This window comes from Thamnophis sirtalis, unplaced genomic scaffold (assembly GCF_051295495.1).
Source record: "Thamnophis sirtalis isolate CommonGarterSnake01/CBP01778 unplaced genomic scaffold, rThaSir2_p1.2 scaffold_3, whole genome shotgun sequence".
In the NCBI taxonomy this organism is placed as follows: domain Eukaryota; kingdom Metazoa; phylum Chordata; class Lepidosauria; order Squamata; family Natricidae; genus Thamnophis; species Thamnophis sirtalis.
In genome coordinates this window covers 111,568,832-111,583,145 of record NW_028261383.1, presented here as the reverse complement: position 1 = coordinate 111,583,145, position 14,314 = coordinate 111,568,832, and the positions used below count along the sequence as shown (strand labels likewise).

The window sequence follows — 14,314 nt, the reverse complement described above, 5'->3', positions numbered from 1 at the left end:
TCTTCCCCCCCCCCCCCCCAGTGCTTGCCCCAGTGCTTGATCGTGTGAAGGAGGTAATAGGGCAGGGACGGACCCATCACCTATTCTCTGCTCTCGATCCCAGGGTTGGGACGACCGGTCAAAACAAATAAACAAAACACGGCGTTTATAGGAAGCTCGAACTTCCAGGGTGGGAGGGAACCCGAAAAACCTATGCTGTGGTTTCTCGGACGAAACACTGGAAGTTGCCCTGCTTAGCGTTAACCATGCCAGTTCTAAAAGCCCAGAGAAGGCGACTGAAGGCTGGGAGAGAAAAGCTTAGCGTGGCCTGTGGGCCGTCTTGGAAAAGGAGAAGGTGGGACCTGGGATATGAATGGAAAACGCTGCGCCCGGATTTGGGAATGCTCAATTTAACTGAATGGAAAAGTGCACCTTTGAGGATGCGACTAAAGTGTTTTACTGTGGCTGCACGTGATCCGAGACCTTTCTCTCTGCTTTAATTTTTGAAGAAACGAGGAGGGAGAGTTATTGCAGTCTGATGGGATTAGCATTAGAGGTGGCTTCTTCCCTTTCAGAATATTCAGTTTATCTTAGTCTGGTTTCTCACAACGTGCTGAACTAAAGCTGTAGCTCTGTGACCCAAACCCAGCTTGAAAGTACAATAATTTGAAGAGAATGCTAAAAGCGGCACTGGGCCTGTTTCAAAGAAGTAAACACCAACCCACTTTATCAGATCAGGTTATGCTAACCCAGCATACCAGCTGCTCAGTCCTTGCATAAAACTCATAAAAAGATACTTCTCCGTTAATGCTACTAGAGTATATTCTTTGTATTGTTTCAAGAGACAGTAATTTCATAGTTACAATAAAATCTTAAAAATCATTTAAAAAATATCTTAAATCATTGTAAAATTACAATAGTCAGTTGAATGCACCATTTAATGCAATGTGTGAATAATGATTTGCTTTAGACTAAAAGATGAACTTCTTCAAACAAACTTTTTTTTGTTTAAATTTCAAATTCATATCTCTTATAATGACCTGATTTTGATTCAGTCTCAAAAACATATTTCCAGAAGGGATGGCAAAAAAATAAATAAATCAGGAATCTCATGACATTTTCCCAGCAAACATATTTAGTTAGAAAAGGTGTTGATCAGACCCCCCCCTCCTTTTTGCCATTATAGAATAACATGGCTCTCCGGCGATATTAGAAGACCTAGAGAATTATTGTTTGAAACCAAACGCAAAAAAATGGAATGTGTGGGATCATTTGCACACTTGTTGGAACCTGATTGTAGTGTATCAGATGTGCTATATAATTTCTCATCCTGTGAGATACAGCTGTGTCAGTTTGCAGCTACATTTTTCTACATAAACTTTTAGGAATCACCATCTACATAGAATGAATGATTGGGGTTCAAATAAATATATTAACTCAGATATTAAGTCCCATTTAGTTCAGTGTGTCTTAAAGTATAGGATTGTAGCCCTCCTACTCGAAAAGTCTTGAGGAAGGATATTTGGATTTGTATGGAAACTTGATTCACAACTAATAGAGGTACTGAGCCAAACAAAAAATCAGAATAACAGAATAGCAGAATTAGAAGGGTATTCTAGTCTAACCCCCTGCTCAGGAAGGAGGAAACTATATAATTTCAGACAAAGTGTCACTCAATCTCTTCTTTAAAAGCCTCCAGTTTTGTGCAAGAGAGAGCTCATAACACACATACCGTATATAAATGAGAGGATTGAGCACCAAATGCTGAGAATATCTTTTAATTCAGCAGTTAAATACACGTATTATATCTAGGTTTACAAATCAACAGCAGGCAGGCAAATTCTTCATTGCCACAGAGTCAGAAAATGAAAAGAATTGATTCTGCCTTAGTCATGATGTAAAGTATTCACAATATAATTTGAAATTTTGGAAAGCTGGAGAGAAGAAGAATGGTTTACAAAATAAGGGATTTTACTAGTTTTAGGAAGCCCTAAGTCCTTCAGGAGATGAATGCCTTGCATTTTATTCTTTTAATGAAACAAGGGAAAGAATTAAAATCAAAGGGAGCACTTTGACTAATTAAGTGAGTGCACAATAGTTGTGCAGTTAATGTTTGGTGGGGTCTCGTAAGGTCAATTTACAGTAGATGGTTGTGGGAATGAAATAGACTATTACTGGTCCTCTTCATCTTAACTGAAATGAAATGTTTTTTTAGATTTGAGTCCAATGCAATAAAGTGTTGTAAATATCCAATCTTTCAAACTGTTGTCAAACTGGCAGCCTGTGAGCCAGATATGTCATGCGCAGGTCTCGCCCAGTCCAGCTCCGCGAAGAGGAAAAACATCATCATACATCATGTGACGGCAACGTGAGGCGGTGAATTTGACACCTGTGCTAGCACATATCCTTCACACAACTCATTCTTGAACACACTTCTTGAACAGACTTCCCTAGATACTGAGAGAAAATATGGTAGCTGCAGAAGAATTTAACTGATATCCTCATATTTGAACATGCTCATTTCATTGAAAGAGGTAATTACTACGGGAAGTAAACATCAATATTCAAAAAAAATCAGGAGAAAAACTGCCCTGCTGGTTCTGATGAGTTTATCACAAACCTTTAATGGCAAATTTAAAATATTACAACTGTTTTAGAAACATGTTTTGAAATGTGATTTTAATTTCTCACTGGTCCAAATTAAGCTAATGATAATAATCCCTCCTCTTAGGTAACATTTTTACTACTGGTATTTATTATGATAAAAAGATACCTATCTTCACTATTCTGTATTAGAATAAGTGTATGTTCTGGGGTCATGTGATCACCTTTTGTGACCTCCTAACAAGCAAAATCAACAGGAAAGCCAGCTTCACTTAACAAAGGTATTATTGATTTAACAATTGCAGCAATTCACTTAGCAAATGTGGCAAAAAAAGTTATAAGAATGGAGCAAAACTCAACAAAGTTCTCACTTAGCAACATACATTTTGGGCTCAATTATGGCCGTAAGTTGAGGACTCCCTGTACTCCTTCCTCCTGCTATTTTTCCCACAACAGCAACTTACTGCATAACTCAAGAAGAACCTTTCTTTATATCAGAATAATTTATAGTGGGCACGCCTACACAATACTATAATGTGGAATTACATAACCGGAGCCCCCTTTTCAGATGATGCCAATCTGTATGCCAATCATGTAGTCATAATTTTTTGAGACTTCCCCAAAGATTAATTTGGATCATGCAAAGTGCAGTGATAAATGAATGCCACCCTCTTGTCTCTGAGCTTATCTTGCACATATTGGTTGGTAAGTACATTATCTAATGGAAATTATCTGTGAATGCTTGCAAATGTACCTAGATGCTTCTCAGCCCCATTAAGATGAAAATAAAGTTGACAACTTTTCAGTCAGCCTTTATTAACAATGCAGTTGGGTTTCTCCGTGTTTTCATCTGTTGAATGCCTGCAAGGATTTTCATCCAGGCCAAATTTGTTGAAAAGTAGAATTCCCCTTAAATTAAGGAGGCAGCAGTGAATATATTTAGAAAGTCATTATTCACTATGAATGGGGGAACCCAGATTCAGTTCTAGTCTTAGCTTGATGGAACTTATATGGTGACTTCATTTTGGGGGGGAAATGGAAAGGAGTGCTGTGTAGGTCACCTGGTAATCCTGAATGAAAGGTATGATATAAATATATATATATTTAAAAATAAAAACATGAATGAACCACAAAAAAGTTTATACATGTTGACATAAATTTTATAAATGATGTTTAGGTCACATGACATCCATTTATTAGCCTTTATGCTAAGTGATGCAGTTTTCTAATGTATTGTGTTGTGTCTGTCTGTATACAGACTGAAGAAAAAGAAGTCCTGAATAATAAATAAAAGAATAGGCAAAATATTAAGAGAGCTAACAGGAAGTAAGTTTGCATGTCATATAAAGCTGTAGTTTGCTTAACCTTGATATGCTTAATTAATCACAAATGGTTGAGTTCTCAAAACACTTGCTATATAACCAATGGTTTACAACTTACAGTTGGCTGAGTTGACCCAATGTATTATGTCAGAACTAATCAAGCCAGAAGTTTTCTAGGATAATCTTTGCAATTATGACTGCATTTGAGTTAACTAAAAATAGATGTACTGGCAGATGATTCTTAAGAAAATGCACCTATGTAAATATATTCTGTGCCTCTAATGAAAGGGGAGCCAGTCCACGTGGCTTATCTGGAAAAATGCTGTTGTTTAATGTGTTACACAAAGGTTAATATTGTTCTAGGATAATGAGTTCCTGCCCTCATTTGTGTGAGGTTGGCCTGTAAACAGTTCTTGTGGAGTTTTGTACTATGAAATATAAATTTGCTGAAGAACTTTCTGAGTCACATTCATGATAGTTTTCCCTTGGCCCAGAAAAAAAAGCCTGATAATCATGGTACTCTGCTTTTTATCTGGTATGAAAACATCTGCAGTGTTATGGAAGGGTTGAAAGTGAAAAAAGCATTTTCCATAAGAAGACAGACTTTGTTACTACTAATATTGGTTCAGTATTTTTGCTGTAGAAGACATCCTGAAAAGAAAGGAAGGAGAAATGAATAAAATGATACAGCTGTTAGATCATTATGAAAAGGATGAGAAGGGGACCCACCCCAGAAAGTGTGTATGTGTGTGTGTGTGTGTGTGTGTGTGTGTATGTATATGTATATACAAACAAACAAACAAACAAACTGAAAGCCCTACCCCATTAGCCTTCAGGGGTAGACAGCTGCTTCATATCTGTTAAGAAGTATTTTGGAAGCCCTGTAGTTTTTGTTATTATAGAGGAGATAAAAAGGTATTTCCTGTCTCAGTGCTGGCCAACATTAGCTAGAGGATGAAAGAAGAATCATAGCATTCAAACATATGCAGGACCAAAAAAATGCCTCCAGAAGTTGTGGATGCTCCTACATTGGAAGTTTTTAAGAATACATTGGACAGTCATTTATCTGAACTGGTATATATAGTTTCCTGCCTAAGCAGACAGTTGGACTAGAAGACCTCCAAGGCCAACTCTGTTATTCTGAAATTAGGGCTGCCATTGCCAATTTCTTTTCTCTTGTAGGCTCCTCTTGTGTGCCTTTAGGAGCCCATGAAAAATAAAAATCGAGAAAGTAGAAGTTCTCCCAGTATCCAGATAGTGTAAACATTTCTTTCAGTGGAGGCCTCCCAGCAGTCAGAAATGGGCTTCAGTGGGAGAAGAAGCAGGCAGCAGAACAAGCTTCTCCTTTGGTAGGCCAGTGCTCATGTCTAAGGAGAAATGCTTGCATCAAGAAACACTTGCTAGCACAATTGTAGGTTCTCATCTTCAAAATAAATTCTTCAGCAGCTGTGTTCTGTTTTACATTAAATTATTTAATACAATCTAAACATTTTGGACTTACCACCGTCTATCAGTTATTCTTGCTGGGAATTATAGGAATTACAGGGTATGATGTTGGGAGTAGGATAATTAATAGGTGCGGGGAGCCTTTAAAAACTGTAGGGTACTTACAGAACCTCTCTTCTCTTCTCCTTCCTTTATTCCACTCCTAGCATGAGCAATAGCACTTGGCACTCTACACCCTGCCTTAATCAGCAGATTTATTTCCTGCAACTCGGTCAATTTGCATGATTAGAAAAGTAAGTCCTTTGTGGGCTACTTTCTCCTCTTCTTGGCAGAAGTCTTATGTTTTGTAACATTTACTTGGCAGGCAAAGCCATTTACAGAGTAGTATTGAAACCATCATGATAGCCGCATTGGTCCATGAGAAAAAGAAATCAGTCTCCCTCGTAGAACAGTCCCATTTGTTGTTTAGTGCTTCAGTCATTTCCTGATCTGATGGGTTGAGGAAGATCATTTCATTAGGCCTATCTGTCAGTGCTGGCTTCTTGAAGGTCTTTTTTGGAGTGGGAATACTGTGATCAGAGCCAATCAAAAACAAAATGTGTACAAGGTTCACAGGAGATCTTCATAATATATATTATAGCAAAAAAAAAAAAAAAAAAGGAAACCCAAAGAAAATTTCCCAAAATTAGGAAAGGTGCTTCAGTTGTGACAGATGCAATCCTTTCAAAATCAATTTTAAGGAAGAGATTGTAGACTGATAAGGTAGATGCTCTCTGAAAACTCTAAAGTTTTTGTGCTAATTTTGTTGGATATTGCTTTGGGATACAAAATGGGTTATCCCTGTTGTCCATTTTCATTTGATTTCAGTTGTATATTCGTGCTTGTGTGATTACTTGGATAGATTTCTGAGATCTGGACTATAATAATAAAATTCTCAAAATATAAAACTAGATACCAATGTATACAATTCTATGTACACTGTACATTGTCAAATCCATTTCTATTTCTAAGAGCCGTAGTGGGGCAGTGGTTACAGTGCAGTACTTCAGGCAACTTCTGCTATCTGCCAGCTGACTGCAATTTGGCAGATAAAATCTCACCAGGCTCAAGGTTGATTCAGCTTTCCATCCTTTCGAGGTCAGTAAAATGAGAACCCAGATTGTTGGGGGCATTATGTTGACTCTGTAAACTGCTTAGAGAGGGCTGTGAAAGCACTGTGAAGTGGTATATAATAAGTGCTAGTGCTATTTCAATTGCAGACATTTTATTGTGTAATAAACCTTTGGTATATGTAGCGATCACACTTAGACTTATATACCACTTTACAGTGCTTTACAGCCCTCTCTCACAATTTTACAGAATCAGCATACTGCCTCCAACAATCTGGGTCCTCATTTTACTGACCTTGAAAGGATGGAAAGCTGAATCAACCTTAAGCCGGTGAGAATCCAACTGCCAAACTGCAGGCAACTGGCAGACAGCAGAAGTAGCCTGCAGAACTGCATTCTAATCACGGCTGATATATTTGCTTTTTATAAATAAGTTTAACTGAGTTTCTGATACTGGGCAAATTTATTTTATAGACCTTTGCTTTGAATTGAACATTAGCAGTAAATAATTTAAGTATATGGTAATCAAGGTAGGAAGATAAACTGTGCTGGGTTTAGCCTATATAATATAGTAGAACTGAGCTAGTCAAATTATTGGATTTGCAAGTTAATTTATGGGTGGATACTAAGAACATTTTAGGGTGTAGAGCAGGGGTGGGTTCCTGCCAGTTCTAACTTCTTCTATAGAAGAGGTTCCACAAATCTACAGTGCCGTTTAGAACCAGTTCCAGCTCCCTCCCCCCACCTTCCGCACATCATCAAGATGAAGAGCGAGAGGAGGAATTCTGGGAGTTGAAGTCCACAAGTCTTAAAGCTGTCAAGTTTGAACACCCCTGGGTTTTTTTTCTAAAGGGTTAGGGGTGCAAGGGTCTTGTAATTTGACAGTTTTATGACTTGTGTGCTTCAAATGCCAGAGTTTCTGAGCTAACATTTTGGTTGCTAAGCAAGAGCGTTGTTAAGTGAGTTTCACCACATTTTACAAGTTGGCCATGCCCACCCAGTCACATGGCTAGCAAGCCACTCCCACCAGGTCACATGGCCAGCAAGCCGCTCCTACAAAGCAGGTCACACCTACAGAAGAGGTTCTAAAAATTTTTGAAACCCACCACTGGTGTAGAGGATAACTAGCCTCATACTTGGGGTATTAGTAGGTAAGCGTGCATACATGTTTTCCAGTTGAGAGGCAACAATATTGTTAGAATACAGTGTGTGGAGTGCTAGAGAAGAGTTGCAGAGCCCTCTTGTTTAGTTGATAAGAAATGAGGAACTATGGCTGAGTTATAGATCTTTGTAGCTGAGGATTTGTTTCAAGTCTTTGAAAGGCTGATTAGCTCCTCTTCTGCCACTGGAATTCGTCTTGTCTGTCTTGCAGAAGCCTGAGCTTACTAGAAGTGCTAGTGGATGAGACCTTTGAGTAAAGTACTGTGCAGGTTGTAGCAGGTCTAGGTATGTTGCGGCTGTCAGTAGAGAGCCAGCTTTTAATTCTGAGTTTTCTAGTTGGATTTTTCTCTGGAAACTCTGTTACATTTTGATTGCCCTACAGGCTAGTCTGGAGCAGCATGTTTCCTGGTGGTGTAGTCCTCTTTTTATCAGCAGAAATCCGAATATAACCTGGGACAGTTTGTGTACTGGGCTACATCACCATCAATCTAGGAGCTGCTCCATGGAAAGAGTTCAGAAATGTTTCTTTCTCAGAAACACACCCTCTGGATTTTGGGGCTAATAGCTAGTGGGGCTGCACTACCATGGTCCCCCTTGGTCTCTCACACCACTTACCATGATATTCTTCTGAACCACCTCCAAGGGACCATCTGCTGTGGTTCTCCTTACTAAAGGTAGTTCTATTTGTTGGTGCAAGATATCAGCCTGGGGATGTCTACTTTCTGGAAGCCTCGTGAGTTTCTCCATTCTATCTTAAGTTATAAGACAATGCTGGGTAGGGCATCCATTGGCATTGGGCTCAGTATCATCAGCCTGCTAATGATAGCCAATTATATATCTTTTCACTGGCTTGAAATAGTAGGTAGAAATGTTGTCCTAGAGCTTGGACTCTTATCAGGTTTGGATAGGGAAGAGCAGACTCTGAATGAATCCTTCCAAGAAGAGTAGCTCTTGGTTTATGGATTCCAAGGAAAATTCATCTTTGATTCTGAGGTTGAACTTCCTCATTCAGAAAAGGCTGCAATTTGAGGGTTCCTTTAGATTTACAACTCCTATAACTCTAGCTAGGAGAGCATTTGCATAGCGGTAGTATGTACCCCAATTGCTCTATTCCTGAACTGGGAGACTCTTCACAATCACTATTTACAGTATTTCCTAGTTGGGATGAGCTATAAGTATGGCTGTTTTGGAAGAGCATTTGGAAGCTACAGCTGGTACAGAATGAATGGGCCAGGCAGTTAAATACTGCATATTATTGGATGATGTCACTGTTTTGGAACTGTACTGGTTGCCAGTCAACTTCTGGATATTTTGATGCTGCTTATAATTTTTAAGGCCCTATATAGCTCTGGATCTGGTTATCTGAGGGATTGTCTTCAGGGATGGCTGTGGTATGTAATCAAAAAAATCAAGGGTGATTGAAAATCTGCCTGCTTTTTACATGCATCATATAAAAAAAAACAGGCAGAAATCCAATCTCCTTGTCATAACTACATCTTGAATTTTTTTCATCAGGCCCTAGGGATAACCCTGGGATTTGATAAGATTTGGGTGGCTATATTTACATTTCCTGATGGCTGCTTTAAAAGAATCTGTGCACTGTAACTATCTTTTATGCAGAAACTTTTTCCTGTCCCTGCATGTTGACTTTTTGAAGAAGTAGAAAGAAATGTGTTCATGAGTAACGGTTAACAAAGCTCTTGTCTTTTAAAATTCCAAACATCAAATGAAAATGGTTCATTGTTCTCACTAAAAACCCATTTATTTTCTTCCTGAATTCTCACAGGAAAATAATTAAACTGAAGGCTGATGAAAAGGCTAGTCTTAGATGATGCATTACACTGCCTGAAAAATGAAAAGTCACAAGAGAATTTAGTTTGGAATATACCCATATGCAAATAAAAGTGATGTCATATAATACTGCCCAAGTAAAAATAAGATTTTTTAAAACCAGATTGAGTACAAACCCAGGTTTTCCTTCTAAGAAAAAGATTGAAATGTTGGAACCAAACACTCTTTTTTTTCTGGACTTGGAGATAAAAAAGATAAAGAAATAGTGAATTGCCACAAACATATGCTCCTAGGGATACATTTGGTTTGTTTGTACAAGCACATCTTCAGGATAAAATGCAGCGTCCGCTATTAAGTCCCTCTAGTAGAGTGACAATTGTGTTTCACAACAGTGGGCCTGTTCAGCCTGGGTGTGAGGCAGGAAAATGGGGTTGATTAGCAACTGAAAATGGCTAAGATGGATGGTGAAACCATCAATGCTGAACAGCCTTTGTGTATATCTGGAAGAGGGTGAAACCTCAGGTCTTTGGTCTTTCAGGCCTAGTCCTGCATCCTCCACCACAGAATACCCCCATTCATCAAAGACTGAGGAAGTGAGACTTGCTGCACAAAAGGACTCCTCTTCCGGCTTCCCCGCGTTGGCTTCTCTCCATATTTTCCAAACCCAGCTCAGACTCCTCTCTGTGCAGATAAAAAGAAAACATCTCTGATCCAGGGTCAGCTGCTTGTTTGGGCTGGGGATCATCATAGTTACATTTTTATCGTTTTGTGCAACGTATTATTTAATTGGACTGCATTTATTTTGGGTGATGGCCATGATGGAGCCATTCTCTCTGGCTTCTAGGCTGACTCAGAATGATACAGTTCTTTCAATGTTATAGTTTATTTTATTATTTTATTATTCATGCTTTTGAGTCAGTGTTTGATTTTTTTGATGGCCACTCCCAGAGAGAGTGACTGATTTAAGGTCACCCAGGTGCCTTTGTGCCTAAAATGGGATTAGAATTTACCGTCTTCGGGTTTCTAGCCTGATGCCTTAACCACTAACCACCCTGATGGAAGGAAGGGAACACAGAGCAACGATAGAAAGTCATTAGTAAATTCTAGCTGATCTTGAAAAAATGCTAAGGAGTGACTTAGATGAAAGAAATATCAGGGCTATAGGCCAGACTGGGAAGTCATAAGATCCCAGAAGAATGCAATGGCAAATATTTCTGCCAAGGAAACTGTGGATGTTAATGGACACACCAGAATCAAGCTTGTCATAAGGAAGATTGATGTTTAGAATAAAGGTTTCTTCAGAAAGATAGAATGGATCAATCCAGCAAAAAAATGGCAATGTAGAAATAGATTAAAGGATGAGACTAATTGTTCCAATTCAGATTTTGGTTACATCTACAGAATTTTCAATTCCTAGATCTGTTATGGTCACACGGCAGAACATAAGTATATTTTAAACCAAACAAGTATATTTTATGCTTCCCCCAGGCTCCAGAGACCCTCCAGAGGCTGGAAACAGGCCCATTTCTGGACTTCTGGAACCTCTGGTAGGCCTGTTTCCCCCTCTCCCCGAGCCTTTATGCGGGCTCTGCACTTACCTGGCATGATGAAAGGGCCACATGGAGACTCCTGGGAGTGGAGGGGCGGGGTGGGCATGGCCAGCCAAGGATGGCATTTGGGGGTTTGCCAAACTAGACAGAATCTTAGCTAGAGGATCACCCAAGCCCGTGCGAACTCCCAGCAGCCCACCCCGATTTGATGCTGTATATAGGTGGTACTCTTTAGCGGCTGCCTCATTAAGTTACACTGATGAGGTGCACATTTACAACCTTCACATCTCTGTAAATCAAAGGAAAACTGAAGATCATAAGCAGTCACAGTTTCACTTACTAACCACTTCACTTAATGACTGACTTGTGTTTGTATTCTGGTTGTGATTGCTAAATGAGGACTACCTGTAGTGGTAGTTTCTTATTGACTGGGAGAAAGTTCAGATTCACGGATGTTTATGTACTGTTAATTATAGTTCAAAAATCTGGACTTGGTCCATGTAGGATTAGTTCTGGACTTGTGCTTAGGCAGTTGGCAGAATGATTACCATGTGTTCCTGGAAAGTAGCTTATATACCAGACCAGGCGTGGGTTCCTACTGGTGTTGGTACCATTTTGCTTTGTGCGCACTTTGCTCGTTTATGTGTGTTGCTTGCGAATGCACAGTTCACTGTAAATTGTTCTGCACATGCATGAATACCATGCAAAGCTAATTAAAAACATGCTGACAACGGCAGCGGAGGCCAGGAAACCGGTTTGGGGGTGTGGCCAGCCTGGGTTGCTACCGGTTCTGCGACCCAGGCCAAATTACAACTACTGGTACGCCCCAACTGGTACCAACTGGTAGAAACCCACCTCTGTACCAGATGCTAAAGACTAGCTCAATGCAATCTGTCCATTTTCAGCCATTGAACTGAATCTTTTTGGCGGAAAGGAATAACTGAGCAGTGCAATTCCACGTGATCAAGGGTTTAAAAATTGAGTCATAGTAATGCTTACATAGATGTAATTATTGCATCTGAATTGTAGTTATGCAAAATGATTCTAATGGTTTTTCATCTTTTTATCTTTCTATGCATGTTTGTTACTTTGTTTTGTTGGGCTTTTAATATTTTGCTTCGTTTTAATCATATTCACATTTTGGTTGTCGAAGAGAAGAAAAAAAAAACCTGTCTACTGATTATTCCCAATGCATGATGGGAAATAACAAGCTAGTGAAGCCAAGCTTGCAATGAAGCCCCACCCCCTGAAGTTGTCTCTCTCAGAGAATCTCCTCTGTGAAGCTTGAAGCTGGCAAGCAGGAGCAGAACTTCAGACCAGACTGTAATGAGAATGTAATAGTGATGTCCTCTACATCCATAGCTGAGAGCCAGGAAAGTAAGAGACCAAAAATGTAAATCTATAAAGCTGTTATAAATAGCAGGCATAATAATTTTACAGTGGCTGTCCTCCTTCATGATTACAACTTCTTGTATTTGCAATAACAGTGATTTATGTACCTAAGCCATGTCCTCAGCTCCTCTCTGCCAACCCTTGAGTGCGGATTTGAGATCTGTTGCATCCTCATCGAGAATGAAGCCTTGAGATCTTCAGCCTCTCAATGCAGCACGTTATGCCCAGCCATATGCTTTGTCTCACACTTCCCAAAACCTTGTTTTGAAAAGGCTGTGATTGCCAAATCAGCACACAGGTCACACACCCTATTTATGCATCACAGCATATTGTGCTCTAGGCGTGATTGCCATTGCATAATAAATGATGGAGTTACAGGATCTCCAACATAGATACTATGTGGGTCCTTGGGTCGTGTATACTTTAGAGGATCGAGGCAGGAACGACACGAGAGCCAGGACGTAACAAAAACAACAGGGGTTTATTCAGAAGTAGGAGCTGACAGCGATTCAAAAACAACAATTCCGCGCCAAGGTATTTATACTCGGTAGTTTTGAACAGGGGGACCAATGGGAGGCTTGGTAGCGTCTAGCAACTGCTGATGCAGTACCTTGGCCAATCAGGTTGGCTCGGCTGGCTAGCAACAGGCTATGCTGCACCTCAGCCAATCAGGGCGCAGCCTAGACTGTTGCTGGCCTCCCGGTCGTAAGTGGAGGATTTTCTGAATCCTCAACACCCCTTCCCCCCGGCTTAGAGCGCATGCCCCTGGTTGGAGCATGTGTAGTCCTCTAGGTAGGCGGGGCGGCGCCGGACCCGCCCAGATCTTCGCAGTTCGCCTGCAGTCATCGGAGGGGTAAGACCTGCTCGTGGTAGCTCCTCCCCAAAGGGAGTGGAGCTCCGAGTGACGCCATTTTGGAACGGCCCAGAAGGCGGGCTCAACAAAACAGGTAGGCCGGGCCGAGGGGGCGCAGCCACAGGGGAAACTTCGCGTTGCCGGGAGACGGCAACCGGCAAAGGAGTGTAGCTGGAACTTGGTGGGAAAACTGTTTCGGGTTGAGTTTGCAGAGGTGCCTGCCAATAGGGGGTGCCTGGGAAGGTAGGGCCTGAACTGGGGAAGGCCCTGTCGTACTGCGCCTTGACGGATTGAGGAGGCTCAACTGGAGCTTGAAACTCTTGAAACAGAGGGTAGGAGAGGCCTGCCTGGGGAAAGGCCTGGAATGTTGGGACCGGCTGGCAGGCAGCTGTGTCGTTGGGCCCTGGATCCCTCGGGCCGCCGGTCTCCGCAGGGAGGCGCCTCCTTAGTTGATCCATGTGGCGCCTCCACTCGGATCCATCGGCCAGTCCAACCCTGTAGGAACAGGGGCCAGTTATGGATACTACAGAGGCAGCCACCCACCTAGGATCCCCTGAGAACGACCGGGCCCAAACCAAGTCCCCCACACGGAAGGATCGGGGAGGGGTAACCCCCAGGTTGCACAGCTGATCCCCCGAATAGAGCGGGTGAAGCCTATCCAGGGGGGTCCGCAGGAGCTGGCCCATCAAGAGCTCCGCGGGGCTTTTGTTGATCGTTGGGCAGGGGGTGGAGTGTTGGCTTAGCAGGTAAGCTGCCACCCTTGACTGCCAGTCGCCCCGGTCCATCCGGCCCAGTGCCTCCTTGGCTGAGCGGACCGCCCGTTCCACCCGGCCATTGCAGGCCGGGTGGTACGGGGCTGTGGGCGCGTGCCGGATTTCCTGACAGGCCAGGAATTCCTGAAATGTGGTAGAAGTAAATTGGGGCCCGTTGTCTGAAACGATTACGTCCAGCAACCCATGGGTTGTGAACAAATGGTGAAGGGCCCTGACCGTACTCTCAGCTGAGGTGGAGGTCATGAGGACCAGTTCCACCCAGCGAGAGTAGGCGTCTACCACAATCAGGAATGTCTGGCCATGGAAGGGGCCGGCAAAATCTACATGGAGGTGG

General features: G+C 41.6%; 1 protein-coding gene across 3 annotated transcripts in view; it reads left to right on the top strand.

The window, feature by feature from the left end:
• FABP6 (fatty acid binding protein 6) overlaps positions 1–14,314 on the top strand; it is a 36,919-nt gene that overhangs the window by 297 nt on the left and 22,308 nt on the right. The window contains exons 1-2 of one of the 3 annotated variants that reach the window (XM_087709689.1): positions 12,124–12,339; positions 12,450–12,888. The exons of 1 other annotated variant lie outside the window; for it this stretch is intronic. The gene's annotated coding sequence lies outside the window, so the exon portion shown is untranslated. Of the gene's footprint in view, positions 1–2,259; positions 2,514–12,123; positions 12,340–12,449; positions 12,889–14,314 lie in introns of those variants that run through there. One more of the 3 variants, XM_087709687.1, reaches the window with a different exon arrangement.